Consider the following 18,586-nt stretch of genomic DNA (forward strand, 5'->3'; position numbering starts at 1 on the left):
TGACATTCGCTGATCATTTGTGATACCAAGTCATTGGTGTTATCAAGTCATGTATGTGACCTGATTATTTCTGTTACAAGTCATGTGTGTAATTTGGTCATTGTTGTTATAAAGTTATCTCTGTTACCAAGTCGTCATTGTTCCCTGGTCATTTCTGTTTTCCAAGTTATTTATTTTTTATGATAATGTTTTAAGTATGCATTGTTAAGGTGGGAACGCTTTGTGGCTTTAAAAGTTGACCTGAACTTGGCCTTAAAGCCTTACAGCCTCATAAACAACGCCATAAACTAATGGAGCAATGTTTGCAAGCCATTATCAGCTTAGGAAGCTCGTGGAGATAAGAGAGGGAGAGAGAGAACTATAACATGATAGGCCTTTCTCAGTGTGATTGACACTAAGACCACCATGACCTGGTCTGACCTATAACCTCTCGTAATCAGCACAGTCTTAGTTGAATAAAAAAACACATTTATTGTGTGTATGTGTGTGTGTGTGCTTACACATTTGTGTTTGTGTGCCCATGCATGTGTGGGATGACGGAGCAAGGCCCTGCGCCTTGAAAGAGTAAAGAGAAGCTTCGTAAAAGCCCATGTTTATGGCCCCAGTAGGATTTGATAGCTCTTCTTGAGTGCAAGGAGGCAAAGAGTTGCCCATTCTGCCAAGACATGAGCTGTCCTCGGATCAGCCCTGAAGAGGACGGTTGTAGTGTCACTAGAGATCCCCAGTGGTGTACGACTAGGTGCAGGGTGAAGTTCCATGTAGACGCTGATCTTGGGTGATTTTTAAAAAAACATTTATTTAATTTTCTCCACTAATGGTTAAGGTTAGGATTTGGGGAGGGGAATTTGATCCTACATCTGTACCCCAAGCGAAACTTGACCCAGGAATGTGTGACTATTCCCAGGGAGATTGGATTGACAAACTCAGGCGAACATGTGACATGGTCTGCTCTTTTCTGTTCATGCTGTGTTAGGAGCCTAACCGTTTTAGAAAATTCACCCAATTTGATATAGAGTGTACAAAACATTAAGAACACCTGCTCTTTAAAAGTTGACAGACTGACCAGGTGAATCCAGGTGAAAGCTATGATCCCTTATTGATGTCAGTTGTTAGATGAAGGGGAGGAGACGGGTTAAAGAACGTTTTTTAATCCTTGAGACATGGATTGTGTCTGTGTGCCTTTCAGAGGGTGAATAAACACAATATTGAAGTGTCTTTAACTTCTCTAGGATATGTGGAATGCTAACGTCCCACCTGGCCAACGTCCAGTGAGATTGCCAAGCGCCAAATTCAAATACAGAAATACTCATTATAAAAATTCAGAAAAGATACAACTATTTTACATTGGTTTAAAGATTAACTTCTTGTGAATCCAACCACGGTGTCAGATTTAAAACATGCTTTACGGTGAAAGCAAACCATGTGATTATTTGAGAACCTAGCCCAGCAGACAAATCATTACAAACAGTAACCAGCCAAGTAGAAGAGTTACACAAGTCAGAAATGGAGATGAAATTAATTGATGATCTTCATATTGTGGCACTCAGAAGACATTCATTTATTCAATAAATATTCATTTTGTTTGATAAAGTCTCTTTATATCCGAAAACCTCCGTTTTGTTCGCATTTTCTTCAGTAATCCACAGGCTCAAACGCAGTCACAACAGGCAGACAAAAAAATCCAAATTGTATCCGAAACATGTCAAAAGATGTTTATATTCAATCCTCAGGTTGTTTTTAGCCTTAATAATCTATAATATTTCAACCGGACAATAACGTTGTCAATATAAAAGGTAAACAAAGGCACTCTCTCGGTCGCGCGCATGAAAAAGCTCTGTGACACGGCAGGGTCCACTCATTCAGACTGTTCTTACTCCCTCATTTATCAGAATACAAGCCTGAAACAATTTCTAAAGACTGTTGACATCTAGTGGAAGGCATAGGAACTGCAATTTGAGTCCTAAGTCAATGGAAACTGTAATGGCATTGAATAGAAAATTCTACTTCCCGAATGGATTTTTCTCAGCTTTTCGCCTGCCAAATCAATTCTGTTATACTCACAGACATTACTTTAACAGTTTTTGAAACTCTAGAGTGTTTTCTATCCAAATCTACTAATTATATGCATATCCTATCTTCTGGGCCTGAGTAGAAAGCTGTTTAATTTGGGCACGCTTTTCATCCAAATTTCAAATGCTGCCCCTACCCTAGAGAAGTTAAACAGGGTATGGTAGTAGGTGCGAGGCGCACCAGTTTGTGTCAAGAACTGCAATGCTGCTGGATTTGTCACTCAACAGTTTCCAGTGTGCATCAAGAATGGTCCACCAGCCACAGAACATCCAGCCCACTTGACACAACTGTTGGAGTCAACATGGACCAGCATCCCTGTGGAACACTTTCGACACCTTGTAGAGTCCATGCCCTGATGAATTGAGATGCGCTGAGGGCAACAGGAAGGTGTTCCTAATGTTTGGTATACTCAGTGTATATACATTATTCCCAATAACTTGTTTGACACACTTTGTTTGATTATTTTATTATTAATGAAAGATTGTGTTAAGGGTTAAATGCCTTTTGGGAGTTAAGAAAAGTGAAGTCGGTGTTGATGGTGACAGGGTTGATGGTGACAGGGTTGATGGTGACAGGGTTGAGGATACAAGGGTTGGAGAAAGGGGGCCACTTTAGGGATGTCCTCACCCCCTGCCACACACATCTTGGCCCACCCCCACCCATAATGTGGGAGTGACACCAGCGTTTCCCCTCTACTTCTCTTACACACACTCACACACACTCACACACACACACACACACACACACACACACACACACACACACACTCACTCACTCACTCACTCACTCACTCACTCACTCACTCACTCACTCACTCACTCACTCACTCACTCACTCACACACTCACACACTCACACAACCTCAATCTCTCTTCCTGGCAGTAGTGAGGTAACGGGTGACAGTGATGAGGTAACGGAGTTGACAGTAACCTTGTCACAGGGGACATTATATGGTGATAGTGACACCAGTAGTGATGGGGTTCTAGTGTAGTGTAGGGCTGCTGGATAGTGACACCAGTAGTGATGTGGTTCTAGTGTAGTGTAGGGCTGCTGGATAGTGACACCAGTAGTGATGGTGTTATAGTGTAGTGTAGGGCTACTGGATAGTGACACCAGTAGTGATGTGGTTCTAGTGTAGTGTAGGGCTGCTGGATAGTGACACCAGTAGTGATGGGGTTCTAGTGTAGTGTAGGGCTGCTGGATAGTGACACCAGTAGTGATGGTGTTATAGTGTAGTGTAGGGCTACTGGATAGTGACACCAGTAGTGATGTGGTTCTAGTGTAGTGTAGGGCTGCTGGATAGTGACACCAGTAGTGATGGGGTTCTAGTGTAGTGTAGGGCTGCTGGATAGTGACACCAGTAGTGATGGGGTTCTAGTGTAGTGTAGGGCGTATGGATAGTGACACCAGTAGTGATGGTGTTATAGTGTAGTGTAGGGCTACTGGATAGTGACACCAGTAGTGATGGGGTTCTAGTGTAGGGCTGCTGGATAGTGACACCAGTAGTGATGGGGTTCTAGTGTAGGGCTACTGGATAGTGACACCAGTAGTGATGGGGTTCTAGTGTAGTGTAGGGCTTCTGGATAGTGACACCGGTAGTGATGGGGTTCTAGTGTAGGGCTGCTGGATAGTGACACCAGTAGTGATGGGGTTCTAGTGTAGGGCTACTGGATAGTGACACCAGTAGTGATGGTGTTATAGTGTAGTGTAGGGCTACTGGATAGTGACACCAGTAGTGATGGGGTTCTAGTGTAGGGCTACTGGATAGTGACACCAGTAGTGATGGGATCTAGTGTAGTGTAGGGCTACTGGATAGTGACACCAGTAGTGATGGGGTTCTAGTGTAGTGTAGGGCTACTGGATAGTGACACCAGTAGTGATGGGGTTCTAGTGTAGTGTAGGGCTTCTGGATAGTGACACCAGTAGTGATGGGGTTCTAGTGTAGGGCTGCTGGATAGTGACACCAGTAGTGATGGGGTTCTAGTGTAGGGCTACTGGATAGTGACACCAGTAGTGATGGGGTTCTAGTGTAGTGTAGGGCTACTGGATAGTGACACTAGTAGTGATGGGGTTCTAGTGTAGTGTAGGGCTACTGGATAGTGACAGCAGTAGTGATGGGGTTCTAGTGTAGGGCTACTGGATAGTGACACCAGTAGTGATGGGGTTCTAGTGTAGTGTAGGGCTACTGGATAGTGACACCAGTAGTGATGGGGTTATAGTGTAGTGTAGGGCTACTGGATAGTGACACCAGTAGTGATGGGGTTCTAGTGTAGTGTAGGGCTACTGGATAGTGACACCAGTAGTGAGATGGTTCTAGTCTAGTGTAGGGCTACTGGATAGTGACACCAGTAGTGATGGGGTTCTAGTGTAGGGCTACTGGATAGTGACACCAGTAGTGATGGTTTTATAGTGTAGTGTAGGGCTACTGGATAGTGACACCAGTAGTGATGGGGTTCTAGTGTAGGGCTGCTGGATAGTGACACCAGTAGTGATGGTGTTATAGTGTAGTGTAGGGCTACTGGATAGTGACACCAGTAGTGAGGTGGTTCTAGTGTAGGGCTACTGGATAGTGACACCAGTAGTGATGGTGTTATAGTGTAGTGTAGGGATACTGGATAGTGACACCAGTAGTGATGGGGTTCTAGTGTAGGGCTGCTGGATAGTGACACCAGTAGTGATGGGGTTCTAGTGTAGGGCTGCTGGATAGTGACACCAGTAGTGATGGGGTTCTAGTGTAGGGCTACTGGATAGTGACACCAGTAGTGATGGGGTTCTAGTGTAGTGTAGGGCTACTGGATAGTGACACCAGTAGTGATGGGGTTCTAGTGTAGGGCTACTGGATAGTGACACCAGTAGTGATGGGGTTCTAGTGTAGTGTAGGGCTACTGGATAGTGACACCAGTAGTGATGGGGTTCTAGTGTAGTGTAGGGCTACTGGATAGTGACACCAGTAGTGATGGGGTTCTAGTGTAGGGCTACTGGATAGTGACACCAGTAGTGATGGGGTTCTAGTGTAGTGTAGGGCTACTGGATAGTGACACCAGTAGTGATGGGGTTATAGTGTAGTGTAGGGCTACTGGATAGTGACACCAGTAGTGATGGGGTTCTAGTGTAGTGTAGGGCTACTGGATAGTGACACCAGTAGTGATGGGGTTCTAGTGTAGGGCTACTGGATAGTGACACCAGTAGTGATGGTGTTATAGTGTAGTGTAGGGCTACTGGATAGTGACACCAGTAGTGATGTGGTTCTAGTGTAGTGTAGGGCTACTGGATAGTGACACCAGTAGTGATGGGGTTCTAGTGTAGGGCTACTGGATAGTGACACCAGTAGTGATGGTGTTATAGTGTAGTGTAGGGCTACTGGATAGTGACACCAGTAGTGATGGGGTTCTAGTGTAGGGCTACTGGATAGTGACACCAGTAGTGATGGGGTTCTAGTGTAGGGCTACTGGATAGTGACACCAGTAGTGATGGGGTTCTAGTGTAGGGCTGCTGGATAGTGACACCAGTAGTGATGGGGTTCTAGTGTAGGGCTACTGGATAGTGACACCAGTAGTGATGGTGTTATAGTGTAGTGTAGGGCTACTGGATAGTGACACCAGTAGTGATGGTGTTATAGTGTAGTGTAGGGCTACTGGATAGTGACACCAGTAGTGATGGGGTTCTAGTGTAGGGCTACTGGATAGTGACACCAGTAGTGATGGGGTTCTAGTGTAGTGTAGGGCTTCTGGATAGTGACACCAGTAGTGATGGGGTTCTAGTGTAGTGTAGGGCTACTGGATAGTGACACCAGTAGTGATGGGGTTCTAGTGTAGGGCTACTGGATAGTGACACCAGTAGTGATGGTGTTATAGTGTAGTGTAGGGCTACTGAATAGTGACACCAGTAGTGAGGTGGTTCTAGTGTAGGGCTACTGGATAGTGACACCAGTAGTGATGGTGTTATAGTGTAGTGTAGGGATACTGGATAGTGACTACTGGATAGTGACACCAGTAGTGATGGGGTTCTAGTGTAGGGCTGCTGGATAGTGACACCAGTAGTGATGGGGTTCTAGTGTAGGGCTACTGGATAGTGACACCAGTAGTGATGGGGTTCTAGTGTAGGGCTACTGGATAGTGACACCAGTAGTGATGGGGTTCTAGTGTAGGGCTGCTGGATAGTGACACCAGTAGTGATGGGGTTCTAGTGTAGGGCTACTGGATAGTGACACCAGTAGTGATGGGGTTCTAGTGTAGTGTAGGGCTACTGGATAGTGACACCAGTAGTGATGGGGTTCTAGTGTAGGGCTACTGGATAGTGACACCAGTAGTGATGGGGTTCTAGTGTAGGGCTACTGGATAGTGACACCAGTAGTGATGGGGTTATAGTGTAGTGTAGGGCTACTGGATAGTGACACCAGTAGTGATGGGGTTCTAGTGGGGTGAGGGCTTATAGTGTAGTGTAGGGCTACTGGATAGTGACACCAGTAGTGATGGGGTTCTAGTGTGTGTAGGGCTACTGGATAGTGACACCAGTAGTTCTAGATGGGATAGTGACACCAGTAGTGGTGTTATAGTGTAGTGTAGGGCTACTGGATAGTGACACCAGTAGTGATGTGGTTCTAGTGTAGTGTAGGGCTACTGGATAGTGACACCAGTAGTGATGGGGTTCTAGTGTAGGGCTACTGGATAGTGACACCAGTAGTGATGGTGTTATAGTGTAGTGTAGGGCTACTGGATAGTGACACCAGTAGTGATGGGGTTCTAGTGTAGGGCTACTGGATAGTGACACCAGTAGTGATGGGGTTCTAGTGTAGGGCTACTGGATAGTGACACCAGTAGTGATGGGGTTCTAGTGTAGGGCTGCTGGATAGTGACACCAGTAGTGATGGGGTTCTAGTGTAGGGCTACTGGATAGTGACACCAGTAGTGATGGGGTTCTAGTGTAGTGTAGGGCTACTGGATAGTGACACCAGTAGTGATGGTGTTATAGTGTAGTGTAGGGCTACTGGATAGTGACACCAGTAGTGATGGGGTTCTAGTGTAGGGCTACTGGATAGTGACACCAGTAGTGATGGGGTTCTAGTGTAGTGTAGGGCTACTGGATAGTGACACCAGTAGTGATGGGGTTCTAGTGTAGTGTAGGGCTACTGGATAGTGACACCAGTAGTGATGGGGTTCTAGTGTAGGGCTACTGGATAGTGACACCAGTAGTGATGGGGTTCTAGTGTAGTGTAGGGCTACTGGATAGTGACACCAGTAGTGATGGGGTTATAGTGTAGTGTAGGGCTACTGGATAGTGACACCAGTAGTGATGGGGTTCTAGTGTAGTGTAGGGCTACTGGATAGTGACACCAGTAGTGATGATGGTTCTAGTGTAGTGTAGGGCTACTGGATAGTGACACCAGTAGTGATGGGGTTCTAGTGTAGGGCTACTGGATAGTGACACCAGTAGTGATGGTTTTATAGTGTAGTGTAGGGCTACTGGATAGTGACACCAGTAGTGATGGGGTTCTAGTGTAGGGCTGCTGGATAGTGACACCAGTAGTGATGGTGTTATAGTGTAGTGTAGGGCTACTGGATAGTGACACCAGTAGTGAGGTGGTTCTAGTGTAGGGCTACTGGATAGTGACACCAGTAGTGATGGTTTATAGTGTAGTGATGGGGTTCTAGTGGCTACTGGATAGTGACACCAGTAGTGATGGGGTTCTAGTGTAGGGCTGCTGGATAGTGACACCAGTAGTGATGGGGTTCTAGTGTAGGGCTGCTGGATAGTGACACCAGTAGTGATGGGGTTCTAGTGTAGGGCTACTGGATAGTGACACCAGTAGTGATGGGGTTCTAGTGTAGTGTAGGGCTACTGGATAGTGACACCAGTAGTGATGGGGTTCTAGTGTAGGGCTACTGGATAGTGACACCAGTAGTGATGGGGTTCTAGTGTAGTGTAGGGCTACTGGATAGTGACACCAGTAGTGATGGGGTTCTAGTGTAGTGTAGGGCTACTGGATAGTGACACCAGTAGTGATGGGGTTCTAGTGTGTAGGGCTACTGGAGTAGTGATGGGGTTCTAGTGTGTAGGGCTACTGGATAGTGACACCAGTAGTGATGGGGTTCTAGTGTAGTGTAGGGCTACTGGATAGTGACACCAGTAGTGATGGGGTTATAGTGTAGTGTAGGGCTACTGGATAGTGACACCAGTAGTGATGGGGTTCTAGTGTAGTGTAGGGCTACTGGATAGTGACACCAGTAGTGATGGGGTTCTAGTGTAGGGCTACTGGATAGTGACACCAGTAGTGATGGTGTTATAGTGTAGTGTGGGGTTCTAGTGGCTACTGGATAGTGACACCAGTAGTGATGGGGTTCTAGTGTAGTGGGGGCTACTGGATAGTGACACCAGTAGTGATGGTGTTATAGTGTAGTGTAGGGCTACTGGATAGTGACACCAGTAGTGATGTGGTTCTAGTGTAGGGCTACTGGATAGTGACACCAGTAGTGATGGGGTTCTAGTGTAGGGCTACTGGATAGTGACACCAGTAGTGATGGGGTTCTAGTGTAGGGCTGCTGGATAGTGACACCAGTAGTGATGGGGTTCTAGTGTAGGGCTACTGGATAGTGACACCAGTAGTGATGGGGTTCTAGTGTAGGGCTACTGGATAGTGACACCAGTAGTGATGGGGTTCTAGTGTAGTGTAGGGCTACTGGATAGTGACACCAGTAGTGATGGGGTTCTAGTGTAGGGCTACTGGATAGTGACACCAGTAGTGATGGGGTTCTAGTGTAGTGTAGGGCTACTGGATAGTGACACCAGTAGTGATGGGGTTCTAGTGTAGTGTAGGGCTACTGGATAGTGACACCAGTAGTGATGGGGTTCTAGTGTAGGGCTACTGGATAGTGACACCAGTAGTGATGGTGTTATAGTGTAGTGTAGGGCTACTGGATAGTGACACCAGTAGTGATGGGGTTCTAGTCTAGTGTAGTGTAGGGCTACTGGATAGTGACACCAGTAGTGATGGGGTTCTAGTGTAGGGCTACTGGATAGTAGTGATGGTGTTATAGTGGCTACTGGATAGTGACACCAGTAGTGATGGGGTTCTAGTGTAGTGTAGGGCTACTGGATAGTGACACCAGTAGTGATGGTGTTATAGTTCTGTGTGGGCTACTGGATAGTGACACCAGTAGTGATGGGGTTCTAGTGTAGGGCTGGATAGTGACACCAGTAGTGATGGGGTTCTAGTGTAGGGCTGCTGGATAGTGACACCAGTAGTGATGGGGTTCTAGTGTAGGGCTACTGGATAGTGACACCAGTAGTGATGGGGTTCTAGTGTAGGGCTACTGGATAGTGACACCAGTAGTGATGGGGTTCTAGTGTAGTGTAGGGCTACTGGATAGTGACACCAGTAGTGATGGGGTTCTAGTGTAGGGCTACTGGATAGTGACACCAGTAGTGATGGGGTTCTAGTGTAGGGCTACTGGATAGTGACACCAGTAGTGATGGGGTTCTAGTGTAGTGTAGGGCTACTGGATAGTGACACCAGTAGTGATGGGGTTCTAGTGTAGTGTAGGGCTACTGGATAGTGACACCAGTAGTGATGGGGTTCTACACCAGTGTGAGGGCTACTGGATAGTGACACCAGTAGTGATGGGGTTCTAGTGATGGGGTTCTAGTGTAGGGCTACTGGATAGTGACACCAGTAGTGATGGGGTTCTAGTGTAGTGTAGGGCTACTGGATAGTGACACCAGTAGTGATGGGGTTCTAGTGTAGTGTGATGGGCTACTGGATAGTGACACCAGTAGTGATGGGGTTCTAGTGTAGGGGGCTACTGGATAGTGACACCAGTAGTGATGGGGTTCTAGTGTAGTGTAGGGCTACTGGATAGTGACACCAGTAGTGATGGGGTTATAGTGTAGTGGGGCTACTGGATAGTGACACCAGTAGTGATGGGGTTCTAGTGTAGTGGGGCTACTGGATAGTGACACCAGTAGTGATGGGGTTCTAGTGTAGTGTAGGGCTACTGGATAGTGACACCAGTAGTGATGGGGTTCTAGTGTAGGGCTACTGGATAGTGACACCAGTAGTGATGGGGTTCTAGTGTAGTGTAGGGCTTCTGGATAGTGACACCAGTAGTGATGGGGTTCTAGTGTAGGGCTGCTGGATAGTGACACCAGTAGTGATGGTGTTATAGTGTAGTGTAGGGCTACTGGATAGTGACACCAGTAGTGATGGGGTTCTAGTGTAGGGCTACTGGATAGTGACACCAGTAGTGATGGTGTTATAGTGTAGTGTAGGGCTACTGGATAGTGACACCAGTAGTGATGGGGTTCTAGTGTAGGGCTACTGGATAGTGACACCAGTAGTGATGGGGTTCTAGTGTAGTGCTGGATAGGCTACTGGATGGAGTGACACCAGTAGTGATGGGGTTCTAGTGTAGTGGTAGGGCTACTGGATAGTGACACCAGTAGTGATGGGGTTCTAGTGTAGGGCTACTGGATAGTGACACCAGTAGTGATGGGGTTCTAGTGTAGTGTAGGGCTACTGGATAGTGACACCAGTAGTGATGGGGTTCTAGTGTAGTGTAGGGCTACTGGATAGTGACACCAGTAGTGATGGGGTTCTAGTGTAGGGCTACTGGATAGTGACACCAGTAGTGATGGGGTTCTAGTGTAGTGTAGGGCTACTGGATAGTGACACCAGTAGTGATGGGGTTATAGTGTAGTGTAGGGCTACTGGATAGTGACACCAGTAGTGATGGGGTTCTAGTGTAGTGTAGGGCTACTGGATAGTGACACCAGTAGTGATGGGGTTCATTTGTAGGGCTACTGGATAGTGACACCAGTAGTGATGGTGTTATAGTGTAGTGTAGGGCTACTGGATAGTGACACCAGTAGTGATGGGGTTCTAGTGTAGTGTAGGGCTACTGGATAGTGACACCAGTAGTGATGGGGTTCTAGTGTAGGGCTACTGGATAGTGACACCAGTAGTGATGGTGTTATAGTGTAGTGTAGGGCTGCTGGATAGTGACACCAGTAGTGATGGGGTTCTAGTGTAGGGCTACTGGTGACACCAGTAGTGATGGGGTTCTACTGGATAGTGACACCAGTAGTGATGGGGTTCTGTAGTGTGGAGGGGCTACTGGATAGGATAGTGACACCAGTAGTGATGGGGTTCTAGTGTAGGGCTACTGGATAGTGACACCAGTAGTGATGGGGTTCTAGTGTAGTGTAGGGCTACTGGATAGTGACACCAGTAGTGATGGGGTTCTAGTGTAGGGCTACTGGATAGTGACACCAGTAGTGATGGGTTAGGGCTACTGTTCTAGTGTGAGGGCTACTGGATAGTGACACCAGTAGTGATGGGGTTCTAGTGTAGGGCTACTGGATAGTGACACCAGTAGTGATGGGGTTCTAGTTATGTGAGTGGATGACACCAGTAGGGCTACTGGATAGTGACACCAGTAGTGATGGGGTTCTAGTGTAGTGTAGGGCTACTGGATAGTGACACCAGTAGTGATGGGGTTCTAGTGTAGGGCTACTGGATAGTGACACCAGTAGTGATGGGGTTCTAGTGTAGTGTAGGGCTACTGGATAGTGACACCAGTAGTGATGGGGTTCTAGTGTGGGGCTACTGGATAGTGACACCAGTAGTGATGGGGTTCTAGTGTAGGGGGCTACTGGATAGTGACACCAGTAGTGATGGGGTTCTAGTGTAGGGCTGCTGGATAGTGACACCAGTAGTGATGGGGTTCTAGTGTAGTGTAGGGCTACTGGATAGTGACACCAGTAGTGATGGTTCTAGTTAGTGTAGGGCTGGATAGTGACACCAGTAGTGATGGGGTTCTACTGGATAGTGACACCAGTAGTGATGGGGTTCTAGTGTGGAGTGTAGGGCTACTGGATAGTGACACCAGTAGTGATGGGGTTCTAGTGTAGGGCTACTGGATAGTGACACCAGTAGTGATGGGGTTCTAGTGTAGGGCTACTGGATAGTGACACCAGTAGTGATGGGGTTCTAGTGTAGGGCTGCTGGATAGTGACACCAGTAGTGATGGGGTTCTAGTGTAGGGCTACTGGATAGTGACACCAGTAGTGATGGGGTTCTAGTTCTACTGGATGTAGTGATGGGGTGTAGTGTAGGGGCTACTGGATAGTGACACCAGTAGTGATGGGGTTCTAGTGTAGTGTAGGGCTACTGGATAGTGACACCAGTAGTGATGGGGTTCTAGTGTAGGGCTACTGGATAGTGACACCAGTAGTGATGGTGTTATAGTGTAGTGTAGGGCTACTGGATAGTGACACCAGTAGTGATGGGGTTCTAGTGTAGGGCTACTGGATAGTGACACCAGTAGTGATGGGGTTCTAGTGTAGGGCTACTGGATAGTGACACCAGTAGTGATGGGTTATAGTGTAGTGTGGATAGTGACACCAGTAGTGATGGGGTTCTAGTGTAGTGTAGGGGGATAGTGACACCAGTAGTGATGGGGTTCTAGTGTAGGGCTACTGGATAGTGACACCAGTAGTGATGGGGTTCTAGTGTGAGGGCTACTGGATAGTGACACCAGTAGTGATGGGGTTCTAGTGTGTAGGGCTGCTGGATAGGACACCAGCTGTAGTGTAGGGCTGGATAGTGACACCAGTAGTGATGGGGTTCTAGTGTAGTGTAGGGCTACTGGATAGTGACACCAGTAGTGATGGGGTTCTAGTGTAGGGCTACTGGATAGTGACACCAGTAGTGATGGGGTTCTAGTGTGACACCAGTGTGATGGGTTCTAGTGGCTACTGGATAGTGACACCAGTAGTGATGGGGTTCTAGTGTAGTGTAGGGCTACTGGATAGTGACACCAGTAGTGATGGGGTTCTAGTGTAGTGGGGCTACTGGATAGTGACACCAGTAGTGATGGGGTTCTAGTCTAGTGTAGGGCTACTGGATAGTGACACCAGTAGTGATGGGGTTCTAGTGTGGGGCTACTGGATAGTGACACCAGTAGTGATGGTTTTATAGTGTAGTGTAGGGCTACTGGATAGTGACACCAGTAGTGATGGGGTTCTAGTGTAGTGTGGGCTGCTGGATAGTGACACCAGTAGTGATGGGGTTCTAGTGTAGGGCTACTGGATAGTGACACCAGTAGTGATGGGGTGTTACTGGATAGTGAGTGTGAGGGCTACTGGATAGTGACACCAGTAGTGATGGGGTTCTAGTGTAGGGCTACTGGATAGTGACACCAGTAGTGATGGGGTTCTAGTGTAGGGCTACTGGATAGTGACACCAGTAGTGATGGGGTTCTAGTGTAGGGGCTACTGGATAGTGACACCAGTAGTGATGGGGTTCTAGTAGTGAGGGCTACTGGATAGTGACACCAGTAGTGATGGGGTTCTAGTGTAGGGCTACTGGATAGTGACACCAGTAGTGATGGGGTTCTAGTGTAGTGTAGGGCTGGGATAGTGACACCAGTAGTGATGGGGTTCTAGTGTAGTGTAGGGCTACTGGATAGTGACACCAGTAGTGATGGGGTTCTAGTGTAGGGCTACTGGATAGTGACACCAGTAGTGATGGGGTTCTAGTGTAGTGTAGGGCTACTGGATAGTGACACCAGTAGTGATGGGGTTCTAGTGTAGTGTAGGGCTACTGGATAGTGACACCAGTAGTGATGGGGTTCTAGTGTAGGGGCTACTGGATAGTGACACCAGTAGTGATGGGGTTCTAGTGTAGTGTGAGGGCTACTGGATAGTGACACCAGTAGTGATGGGGTTCTAGTGTAGGGCTACTGGATAGTGACACCAGTAGTGATGGGGTTCTAGTGTAGGGCTAGGGCTGGATAGTGACACCAGTAGTGATGGGGTTCTAGTGTAGTGTAGGGCTACTGGATAGTGACACCAGTAGTGATGGGGTTCTAGTGTAGGGCTACTGGATAGTGACACCAGTAGTGATGGTGTTATAGTGTAGTGTGGGCTACTGGATAGTGACACCAGTAGTGATGGGGTTCTAGTGTAGGGCTACTGGATAGTGACACCAGTAGTGATGGGGGCTTCTAGTGACACCAGTAGTGATGGGGTTCTAGTGTAGGGCTACTGGATAGTGACACCAGTAGTGATGGGGTTCTAGTGTAGGGCTGCTGGATAGTGACACCAGTAGTGATGGGGTTCTAGTGTAGGGCTACTGGATAGTGACACCAGTAGTGATGGGGTTCTAGTGTAGTGTGGGCTACTGGATAGTGACACCAGTAGTGATGGGGTTCTAGTGTAGGGGGCTACTGGATAGTGACACCAGTAGTGATGGGGTTCTAGTGTAGTGTAGGGCTACTGGATAGTGACACCAGTAGTGATGGGGTTCTAGGATGTGACACCAGTAGTGATGGGGTTCTAGTGTAGGGCTGCTGGATAGTGACACCAGTGTGATAGTGACACCAGTAGTGATGGGGTTCTAGTGTAGTGTAGGGCTACTGGATAGTGACACCAGTAGTGATGGGGTTCTAGTGTAGGGCTGTGGATAGTGACACCAGCTACTGGATAGTGACACCAGTAGTGATGGGGTTCTAGTGTAGTGTAGGGCTACTGGATAGTGACACCAGTAGTGATGGGGTTCTAGTGTAGGGCTGCTGGATAGTGACACCAGTAGTGATGGGGTTCTAGTGTAGTGTAGGGCTACTGGATAGTGACACCAGTAGTGATGGGGTTCTAGTGTAGGGCTACTGGATAGTGACACCAGTAGTGATGGGGTTCTATAGTGTAGTGTAGGGCTACTGGATAGTGACACCAGTAGTGATGGGGTTATAGTGTAGTGTAGGGCTACTGGATAGTGACACCAGTAGTGATGGGGTTCTAGTGTAGTGATGATGGTTCTAGGGCTACTGGATAGTGACACCAGTAGTGATGGGGTTCTAGTGTAGGGCTGCTGGATAGTGACACCAGTAGTGATGGGGTTCTAGTGTAGGGCTAGGGCTACTGGATAGTGACACCAGTAGTGATGGGGTTCTAGTGTAGTGTAGGGCTACTGGATAGTGACACCAGTAGTGATGGGGTTCTAGTGTAGTGTAGGGCTACTGGATAGTGACACCAGTAGTGATGGGGTTACTGGATAGTGACACCAGTAGTGATGGGGTTCTAGTGTAGGGCTACTGGATAGTGACACCAGTAGTGATGGGGTTCTAGTGTAGTGTAGGGCTACTGGATAGTGACACCAGTAGTGATGGGGTTCTAGTGTAGTGGATAGGGCTACTGGATATGACACCAGTAGTGATGGGGTTCTAGTGTAGTGACACCAGTAGTGATGGGGTTCTACTGGGATAGTGACACCAGTAGTGATGGGGTTCTAGTGAGTGTGAGGGCTACTGGATAGTGACACCAGTAGTGATGGGGTTCTAGTGTAGGGCTACTGGATAGTGACACCAGTAGTGATGGGGTTCTAGGATAGTGACACCAGTAGTGATGGGGTTCTAGTGTAGGGCTGGATAGTGACACCAGTAGTGATGGGGTTCTAGTGTAGGGCTACTGGATAGTGACACCAGTAGTGATGGGGTTCTAGTGTAGGGCTACTGGATAGTGACACCAGTAGTGATGGGGTTCTAGTGTAGGGCTACTGGATAGTGACACCAGTAGTGATGGTGTTATAGTGTAGTGTAGGGCTACTGGATAGTGACACCAGTAGTGATGGGGTTCTAGGTTCTAGTGTAGGGCTACTGGATAGTGACACCAGTAGTGATGGGGTTCTAGTGTAGTGTAGGGCTAGTGATGGGGTTCTGGATAGTGACACCAGTAGTGATGGGGTTCTAGTGTAGGGCTACTGGATAGTGACACCAGTAGTGATGGGGTTCTAGTGTAGTGTAGGGCTACTGGATAGTGACACCAGTAGTGATGGGGTTCTAGTGTAGTGTAGGGCTACTGGATAGTGACACCAGTAGTGATGGGGTTATAGGATGTGACACCAGTAGTGATGGGGTTCTAGTGTAGTGTAGGGCTGGATAGTGACACCAGTAGTGATGGGGTTCTAGTGTAGTGTAGGGCTACTGGATAGTGACACCAGTAGTGATGGGGTTCTAGTGTAGTGTAGGGCTACTGGATAGTGACACCAGTAGTGATGGGGTTCTGGGCTGGATAGGGTGATGGGGTTCTAGTGTAGTGTAGGGCTACTGGATAGTGACACCAGTAGTGATGGGGTGTATAGTGTGATGTGTGTAGGGCTGCTGGATAGTGACACCAGTAGTGATGGGGTTCTACTGGATAGTGAGTGTGATGGGGTTCAGTGTAGGGCTACTGGATAGTGACACCAGTAGTGATGGGGTTCTACTGGATGTGACACCAGTGAGAGGGCTACTGGATAGTGACACCAGTAGTGATGGGGTTCTAGTGTAGGGCTGGATAGGGTAGTGATGGGGTTCTAATGTAGGGGCTACTGGATAGTGACACCAGTAGTGATTCTAGTGTGGGGCTTGGATAGTGACACCAGTAGTGATGGGGTTCTAGTGTAGGGCTACTGGATAGTGACACCAGTAGTGATGGGGTTCTAGTGTGTGTGAGGGCTACTGGATAGTGACACCAGTAGTGATGGGGTTCTAGTGTGAGTGTAGGGCTACTGGATAGTGACACCAGTAGTGATGGGGTTCTAGTGTAGGGCTGCTGGATAGTGACACCAGTAGTGATGGGGTTCTAGTGTAGTAGGGCTGACTGGATAGTGACACCCAGTAGTGATGGGGTTCTAGTGTAGGGCTACTGGATAGTGACACCAGTAGTGATGGGTTCTAGTGTGACACCAGTAGTGATGGGCTACTGGATAGTGACACCAGTAGTGATGGGGTTCTAGTGTAGGGCTGGGATAGTGACACACCAGTAGTGATGGGGTTCTAGTGTAGTGTAGGGCTGCTGGATAGTGACACCAGTAGTGATGGGGTTCTAGTGTAGTGTAGGGCTGGATAGTGACACCAGTAGTGATGGGGTTCTAGTGTAGGGCTGGATAGTGACACCAGTAGTGATGGGGTTCTAGTGTAGTGTAGGGCTGCTGGATAGTGACACCAGTGACACCAGTGATGGGGTTCTAGTGGTGTAGGGCTACTGGATAGTGACACCAGTAGTGATGGGGTTCTAGTGTAGTGGGGCTACTGGATAGTGACACCAGTAGTGATGGTGTTATAGTCATGAATGTGGGGCTGGATAGTGACACCAGTAGTGATGGGCTACTGGATAGTGACACCAGTAGTGATGGGGTTCTAGTGTAGTGGCTACTGGATAGTGACACCAGTAGTGATGGGGTTATAGTGTAGTGATGGGGTTCTAGGGCTACTGGATAGTGACACCAGTAGTGATGGGGTTCTAGTGTAGTGTAGGGCTACTGGATAGTGACACCAGTAGTGATGGTGTTATAGTGTAGTGTAGGGCTGCTGGATAGTGACACCAGTAGTGATGGGGTTCTAGTGTAGTGTAGGGCTACTGGATAGTGACACCAGTAGTGATGGGGTTCTAGTGTAGTGTAGGGCTACTGGATAGTGACACCAGTAGTGATGGGGTTCTAGTGTAGTGTAGGGCTACTGGATAGTGACACCAGTAGTGATGGGGTTCTAGTGTAGTGTAGGGCTACTGGATAGTGACACCAGTAGTGATGGGGTTCTAGTGTAGTGTGGGGCTACTGGATAGTGACACCAGTAGTGATGGGGTTCTAGTGTAGTGTAGGGCTACTGGATAGTGACACCAGTAGTGATGGGGTTCTACTGGATGACACCAGTAGTGATAGGGCTACTGGATAGTGACACCAGTAGTGATGTGATGGGGCTTGGATAGTGACACCAGTAGTGATGGGGTTCTAGTGTAGGGCTACTGGATAGTGACACCAGTAGTGATGGGGTTCTGGATAGTGACACCAGTAGTGATGGGGTTCTAGGGCTACTGGATAGTGACACCAGTAGTGATGGGGTTCTAGTGTAGTAGGGCTACTGGATAGTGACACCAGTAGTGATGGGATAGTGACACCAGTAGTGATGGGGTTCTAGTGAGTGTAGGGCTGCTGGATAGTGACACCAGTAGTGATGGGGTTCTAGTGTAGGGCTACTGGACTGGATAGTGACACACAGTAGTGATGGGGTTCTAGTGTAGGGCTACTGGATAGTGACACCAGTAGTGATGGGGTTCTAGTGTAGGGCTACTGGATAGTGACACCAGTAGTGATGGGGTTCCATCACCTAGTTTGACTGATAGTGACACCAGTAGTGATGGACCTGGATAGTGACAGTCAGTGTAGGGCAAAGTGACACCAGTAGTGATGAATAGATCTGGAGCTATTTTTATAGATGTGGATTATTTCATATTGTGACACAGTAGTTTTCTTGTAGTGTAATGGATTCACCAGTTACTTTATACTGGATCACCAGTTGATGGGGTTGTTGGATAGTGACACCAGTGTGATGGGGTTCTTGTGGGATAGTGACACCAGTAGTGATGGGTCGTTCTGCTTGGATGGACACCAGTAGTGATGGGGTTCTAGTGTAGGGCTACTGGATTGACACCAGTAGTGATGGGGTTCTAGTGTGGGGCTTCTGGATGAATGGGGGTTCTGGTTC

At 47.9% G+C, this 18,586-nt stretch overlaps 1 protein-coding gene across 2 annotated transcripts in view; it reads left to right on the forward strand.

The window, feature by feature from the left end:
* LOC115127583 (stromal interaction molecule 2-like) overlaps positions 1-18,586 on the forward strand; it is a 113,163-nt gene that overhangs the window by 42,710 nt on the left and 51,867 nt on the right. The gene's annotated exons all lie outside the window — the stretch shown is intronic.

The sequence above is a fragment of the Oncorhynchus nerka genome, linkage group LG8 (genome assembly GCF_034236695.1).
Source record: "Oncorhynchus nerka isolate Pitt River linkage group LG8, Oner_Uvic_2.0, whole genome shotgun sequence".
In the NCBI taxonomy this organism is placed as follows: domain Eukaryota; kingdom Metazoa; phylum Chordata; class Actinopteri; order Salmoniformes; family Salmonidae; genus Oncorhynchus; species Oncorhynchus nerka.